Raw genomic sequence first — 8,274 nt, forward strand, 5'->3', positions numbered from 1 at the left:
TAATAGTATGACATACCAGATGTTCTTAAAGCATTGGCCTCAGCCTGTTCATTTGCACTGAGCCAAGCCTTCCCGTCTGTACTGAAACTTCTGGAGGAAAGTGTAATTACGTACCTATGGATGGGGACAGAGGCAGGAGAGAAGGTGCTGGAACTGAGAAAGGAGATCTGGCAGGTAGATATGTAAGCAGAGGCACATGGAGTTGGTAGAAACCTTATGTTGGCCCACCCCAGGCAGAAGGCCCCACCCACCTCAAGTCAGCACTGATCCAGCAACTTCTGTCCAGTTGGGCACCTCAGTGGCTGAACCCTACTGCCTCAGAGGGTAAGCCGCCACATCTTATTAGGGCTCTGTATGGCTAGAAAGCTTACTCTCATGTCTTTCCAAAACCCATCTTTCTAACTCTTCTGCACATTGGACCAAGTTCTAGAATTCAAAGTTACCTACAAGTCTAACCCCTTTTACAAAGGACCACCTAATTCACCACCTACCCTAGGCTATGAATTTTTTTCATTCCATTATTATTTTTAATCCTGACATCTCCTAACTGTCATCTTCAGAGAGATGGTCCTTTATGTTCTCAACGTTCCTAATTGTCCATGCCAATGATTGAATGGGGTCCCTAGAAGTTTTTTTAATTTATGTAGGTTATAGATGCCCTAACTTTGTTAATTGTCTTACTTATGCAATGCATAAGCACACGGGACCACAAGCCAGAAAACTGATGACAGATGTGAAAGCAGCTCCTCGTGCACTTCCTTGGCCTCCTGTGACCTGCCCCATCCTTTCCCAGTTTCATTCTGGCACATGTGCTGGAACCTGCCGCTCTCTCAGCCGCTCTCTCCCCAGAATGTGCCTGCATTTTCTTGCCACCCTGCCTCCACTCACAAAGCTGACTTTCCCAGCAATAACCATGGGCCCCTTCTCTCTACTGATCCTCTCATTTAAGGCCACATCAAGAAATACAGTCATAGCAATAATGATGAGCTAATATGTATTGAATGGAAGGCACCATGGAAGCATTTTATGTATAGTAATTCATTTACCCCTCACTAACACCCTAGGAAGTCAGGCTATTATCATTTGCCCATTTGACACATGCAGAAATAGGCAGAGATAACATATCTAAGGAGAAGCAGTAAGTGATGATGGAGTCGGGATTCAAATCTGAGCAGCCTGGCTCACAGGCTGCAGCTGCACTTTCGTTCAATAACAGTTCTGCCTCTGGAAATGTCACCTTCTCTGAGTATCTTTCTCTCTCACTCCCGCTCCGTCTCCCAGGTCATACTTAATGTCTCTTCCTCAAGTGCCAGCACTTTGTACAAACACATTCTGTTGCACTTATCTCCCTTTATTATAGTGATTTGTTTACACATCTGTTTCTTCCATTAGAAGCTAGACTATTAGTTGCTTGCGTACAGGGAGCATGACTTAATGAGTGGTGAACCCTCAAGAGCAAATGCATAAAAGCTATGGGCTACTATTACAGGGTCATTTAAAACAATTATTGCATTTTTTTTAACCTAGAGCTAGACATTGTGCTAGCACTACAGAAAACAAAAGAGATGTTTAATAGGGAGACTAAAAGATTTTATATTTAATGAATGTGTGTGTGTGCACGCGCGCGCATTTGGACTGAGACTGAGAATATGGCTATGAGTACCCCAGAGCAGAACTTCTTCTCCAGCTAACTTTGGGGTTTGGGGGACTCCAGTCTAATGGTTATCTTGCCATATCCCATCTAAACGCAACATTCTCCAGCCAATGAGCCCTGCTTGCTGACAGAGCTACCAGTCTTACCTCCTGTTCCTGGGGGAGGGTGATGGACGAGCTGTGCCTGCCTAGAGAAGAGCAGAGTCCATAGTCTCCAGCAGCTCTGGATAAACACCTGATCCTTCTTTCTTACATAGGAACGTACAACTGGAACCATGACATCTGAGGAAAACCAGCATCTTGAAAGAGGATATACATAGAAAATAATAGACTCCATGGGAGATATAAGTATTTCAGAAACCATAGGACAACTCTAAAAAAGTCTAGTCTTCAAGAAAAAAAAAATTGCATAAATTAGATAAAAATAGAATACTATGAAAAGGAATATCAAGTAGTTTAAAAACAACACATTCATAAGAGAATAAGTTGAAGGTATTTTCCCAAATAAAATACCTCCCATAAAAATAAAATTATGAAGCAAAAAAAAAAGGGGGTGGGGAGTAATATACAGAGAATCAGTCTAAGAGAAAAAGATAACAGGAAAAAGTAAAGAAGAAATTATTAATAAAATAATAGAAGAAAATTTCTCCAAGCTCTAGAATATAGAAATCTTTATATTGGAAGTGCCTGCTGAATACTCAGCAATGTGAATGGTTTAAAAAAGTCATTTTTGACAATATACAGATGATGTATTATATATATGTGCACTTGAAACATATATAATTTTATTAGCCAATGTCACCCCAATAAATTTAATAACAATTTTTTTAAATCCAAATAAAAATTGAAACATTCTTATGAATTTTGAGAACACAAAAGATAAAAAGGATCTAACAAGCTTCCAGATAGACCAACAAGAACGAAGCAATAAAACTTAGATTGGAACGAGAAAAACTGTGATTGCATGCAACTGATAGTGAGGTAACTTTTAGTCTACAAAAAATAGATATGCTCTATGAAATAGAAAAGATAAAAACCATAGAAACTCCAAAAATAAAATTTTAATATAAACTGCACAAGAAAATTACAGCCCAAATATTAAGCATGACTGTGGAATCGTGGGGGAAGAATTGATAGAGTGCAAGAACAAAGGAGCCATTTGAACTTTGACCTTCCTATTGGGCACATCCATTTCTAGTAGAACAGGAGCTGGATGCTGAGGGCTCTGCAGACACAAACATTTCACAAAGTCCAACCAGTTGTTTGCTTCTTTCCAACTTCCAAAGTCAAACTATGTACAAAAGGAAAATCTAAATAATGATTATAAAATAGACTGCATATGTGATAAATTTGAAGATATTAAAATAAAGGTAGATGAGGAAAAGGATTAAGAGGAGATTATGGTGTAAATACTAATGCCCTCATCTAATTTAGTGAGGAAGCAAGGGTAATTGTCTCAGATTTATGAAAAGAAATAATGGCCTCCTTTATAGTGTGCAGTTATAAAGCTAACCCAATGAAAGAACAAAAAATGAGACATTACAAACTTTGGAAAGAAGGGGTGAGCATGAGATGTAGAGAAATTAAATTAAACCCTCCTCTTGCATGGTAGGAAACCAGTCTCAGTTATAAATCAGGAAATAATAAGTATGTTATTTACAGTTATGGAAGAAGCCAGTGGAAGAGTTCCAAATAGGAGATATTAAAAGGTTTCCTCTGAGAGAGGCTGGGGGTGGGCGTGGGGAGGGAGGTTGTCGGAGAAGCTGAATTGTTTATATTCACAAAGTACAGACCAGGACAGACAGTGTCTGACCCCGTGCCCTTTATATAGACTTGAAGCAAATCACTGATGTATTAGAGGCTTCAAAAATAAAATAAAAAGCATCAAGGGATTTTGTTTACATGAAGGGATTTATTCTAGATAAGATTCTAGGCAAGCTTCCCTGAGGACATGATATTTAAACTTTATCTTGAAATAAGAGTAGAAATGAAGCAGAGTGATCCTGGCCTCAGGAGGAATGTGGTCCTTTGGGGATTGGGGATCGGCAGTGGACTATGGGAAGAGAGAGAGAGGAGCTTTCAAGGCAGAGGCAACAGCACCTACCGACTCCCAGACCAGTTGGGTACATTACTACAGATGCCCTGGGGAGAACTGGCATCTATAGTGACAAGGTCACAAAGCTCTCCAGCTCCAATGTGAACAGCTCGCTCCAGGGCTATGCAAAGGGCCAGACTGGAGGATGAGGCTGAATCTCAGTGGAGGCTGAGGTTTCCTCCAGAAGACCAAGATCAGGCCAGAGAAGGAAAGCTTGAGGATGGTAGTAGAGCAGCCCCAGTGGGAAAAGCTGCAGGGCCCAAACCCTAGAGAAGGGAGAGGGAGTGCTCTGTACCCTAGCGCTTAAGGTGGCCTTGGCTTTCTCTCAAGGTTTCTGTCTCCACTACAGCATCAACTGCAGAGTCTATTCCAGAGGAATTGCTCCCTTGTTACTTCCTTTGCTTTCTCATAAATGGAATATCAGCAAGAATTGCTGAGCCTGTTGTTTCTATATCTTTCCCCTGGGCCAATTTACTATCTGCTCTTGGGGAGTGGGGAGGGGGCAGGAGGAGATGGGAGGATGTATAAGCTTTGTCTTGCTGGAGAGTCTCTTTCCAAGTACTGCTTGAGGAGATGGAACTCAGAAGAGGAACAATGCCAAGAAAACAATCAAAAGAGCTTACATGTATTGAGAGCTTTCTCAGTTGCACGCACTGTGATAAACATTGCCATGCAGTTTGCATTTAATTTATTCTTGAAAGCATTCAAAGGGTGACTACTTTTATTTTCTCCATTTTATACATAAGGGAGTCTAGGTTTATCCAAGAACATATAGCCAGAAGTGATCAAACTAGCATTTACACTGAGGTGGGCTGACTCTCAGAGGACATCCCTGTGAATAGATTGTTCTAGAAAGGATGAGAAAGTAGCTGCATCTCATCTTCGTCCAAAATGTCCGAGTTTAAACATGTCCTTTATCACAGAGCTCTGCACTTGCACAGAGCATAAAATGCTGGCAGGAAATATACACGTTACTTCTACATGGGAATCAGCTCAAGTAATGGAGGTGAGACTCCCTAATGCTGAGTTTACAGAAGATCAGTCCAAACTGCTATTTTTGTTTTCCCAGAAATTTTATAAAAGGTAAACCTGCTCGTCAGTGAGGTCCTTGAAAGTTGATATTATGTCTTACTCATATTTCTGCACAACACTTACCAAGGTATCTAGTTCACAGGAAAAGCTCAATAAATCCTTGCTGAAGTGAGGCTTTTTAGCTAAAAAAACGGCAATAATTTTTCTTACCCACCCAACCTCCTGGTGACCTCCACACTTTGTGTGACATGGGTAAGAACACATTTCCCATGCAGCACCTGAGAACTTTGCATGCTTTGACCTGTCCTAAAATGTGGTTAGGGAATTCCTGGATGGTTTTAGTGCCTTAAAACCCATGGGTGCCATGTGTACTTTTTTTAAACGTTATTTTTTGTTGTTGACACTATTACAGATGTCCCCACTCTCTGTCCAGCCTCTGCCCCCACTGTCCCTGGCCATCACTGCACTGTTGTCTGTAGCTTTGGGTTGTACATATATACCCTTTAGCTCATCTCTCACCTTCTTTTAAAAATATATATTTTTATTGAGTTTTTACAGAGAGGAAGGAAGAGGGATAGAGAGTTAGAAACATTGATGAGAGAGAAATATTGATCAGCTGCCTCCTGCACACCCCCACTGGGGACATGTCCGAAACCAAGGTACATGCCCCTAACCAGTACTGAACCTGGGACCCTCGAGTCCACAGTCCAATGCTCCATTCACTGAGCCAAACCGGTTTTGGCTCACCTTCTTTTACCCAGTCTCCTCCACCACTTACCACACCCCTTCCCTCTGACAGCTTTCAGTCTGTTCCAAAAATCCATGCCTCTGGTTCTATTTGTTCATCAGTTTATTTTGCTCATGATATTCCACATACAGGAGAGACAATATAGTACTTGTCTTTATAGTACTCATTCCATTCAGCATAGTCATCTCCAGTTTCATCAATGCTGTTGCTTATACATTTTTTATTTTTTAATAGATTTTTATTGATTTTAGAGAGGAAGGAAGAGGGAGGGATAGAAACATCAATGATGATAGAGAATTATGGATTGACTGCCCCTTCACCTCCCCCCCCCCAACTGGGAATAGAGTCAGAAACCTGGGCATGTGCCCTGACCAGGAATCAAACCATGATCTTCTAGTTTCTAAGTCGACGCTCAACCACTGAGCCACACTGGCCAGGTGCTCATGCATTTTTAACTCTGGGAGCACAACCCAACCTGACTGAGGGAGACATCAAAGCCTTGAGGTTAAGCGTGCCGACTCTCCACTCACACGCCATACATTTAAAACTTAGCTCTATCACTTTGCAGACCATAAAAGTTTGGCCAAATCATTACAACCTTTTGTGACTCAGTTTCTTCAGCCTGTACTTACCAGGATTGCTGATAAGGACTACATGAGTTAATGCATCTAAAGCACTTGGAAGAATGACTTAAAGAGAGCTAGCCCTTAATAAATGCCAGCTGTTAATACCTTGGGTGTGGCTCATTCAAACTGTACCCGTGTCAGGCTCAGGGGACTGCATAAGGCTCTCATTTGCCTGTGTACACATTTTCTGTCAGCCCTACCGTTATCCCTTCTGACGGGTCTGAAGTGATTTGGAACCTTCCAGACAGGGCAGTGACCTTTTCAACATCAAGTTAATTAAGGCTGGTGAGTAGCTAAAGTGTAATGTTTCATGTCTTTCCATGTAGTTCAGAGAGAAAGATTTATTAACTCATTAAAATGTCTTGTTAGTTATTTTCAGCTACTCAGAATGACTGCTCCTTCCAACCAGTGACTTATACCAGAAAAGACCAAGAATAGAATCTGACTTTATTGACTTCCTAGGTTGGCATTTGCGTCACTAGATTATGTTGCTCCAACATTAGGATAAAAAGCTTAAACAAGTGTGATGGCTGATTGACATTCACCTGCCTCTGGCGACATGCAAAAGGCTATGGAGGCCCTGCCAGACTGGTGGGGTATGTACAGTGCAGCTGGCTGAGCTGGCTGAGCAAGCCCGTTCCAGGAGCTGGGCCCCACGAGGTACTGATCTGGCTTCCTGCAGACCAGCTGGCTGAGTCCCCGACCTGTCCAGGTGGCCAGCCAACTGGTCCTTTTCTAAAACAGAACCTGGGCTGCTTCCCTGTCTGCCTCACCCTATTCCCTCAATCAAGTTGCAAATGAATAGTCTCCCTGTAGAAGTTCACTCTTATGAAGACAGCAGAAATGCTACTCGACATGCAGCTTCCCCAATTTCCACCTCACCCTCATCCTGCAAAATGTGCTTACATCTCATGTGCAATAATACATATATGCTGATATTTTTGGTCTATATGTGCACACACTCTCCGTTTTCCAGTTTTTCAGGTTAGATCATTGAAGCAGCAGAACATTGATAATGTAAGCTGGGAAGGGGTGAATCCAGACTCTTTGATACACCAGTTGTGTGACTTTGAGCAAATTATTGATTTTGTGTCTCATGAACTTCAATAAAATGGAATAATAGTACCTTCCTCATATGCCTGTTATAAGAATTATTTAAAAAAACAAAATAACTAAGATGCTTAGGATAGTGTCAAGCAAGAGTTAAGTATCAAGTTAATACTGTCATTTTTGTTCTTACAGTTGTTACAAGCTGCTAGTGGACAGGGGTCCAATCACTTCCTCATAGTGCCAAGCAGAGCTCAATATTTAATAAAGTACTTATGATAATGGCTATTGATGAGAATAAGAATGAGGGGCAAAATGCTAAATAAGGTGTAGGTTTGTAATAAAGTAGGCAAAAATGATTCCCTGAGCAACCAAATTTCTGAATGTGCTTCTACCATCATCTCAAGCTTCCTATTTATTATGACAATTTCCTGCTTTCAAATATTGAACACTAAACAGGAAATTAGTTTGAGGATGATGGTCTCCAGCCAAAGAGAGGAAAGCAATTTCCGTGGCTAGTAACCAGATACTCTTCTGAGGAAATTTTCTTCAGAAAATAAATATTAGAACATGGAGTTTGAAAAATCTCAGTGGACTTAAAAACTTCACTCCTAGAAATGAAAGGCAAAGTTGCATTTCCTCATCTGAATAGCCCAAATAATCATCATTGATTTTATTTTATTTTCTAATTGGGGATTGCTTTCAGACACACAAAGAAGAACCAGAAAGCAGGCGGCTCTCTGGTGACCCCCCCACTGTGTGGAGCCACTTAAGGTGCAGAGGCAGAGAAAGGAGGAGGCAGAGCTTGGAGGTGGAGCACATTGCAGGGCGCACAATAAATATTTTATTAAATACTAAGATGACAATTTTTAAGACTTCACAGAAACATGATGTCCAAACAGGTATCTGGTTACCCATTAGTATTTCAGAGGAAGCCTAATGTTGATTACTTCAAAGATGATCATATTGCATAATAGAAACTTTCCAATATGCATTCATCTATGGCTATTCCACATGGGCTGGAATCAACAGTAATTAAGGCTCCCAGGTACAGTGGTGCCTCACACAACGAA

Source organism: Pipistrellus hanaki (assembly GCF_964339955.1).
Source record: "Pipistrellus hanaki genome assembly, chromosome: 2".
NCBI lineage: Eukaryota > Metazoa > Chordata > Mammalia > Chiroptera > Vespertilionidae > Pipistrellus > Pipistrellus hanaki.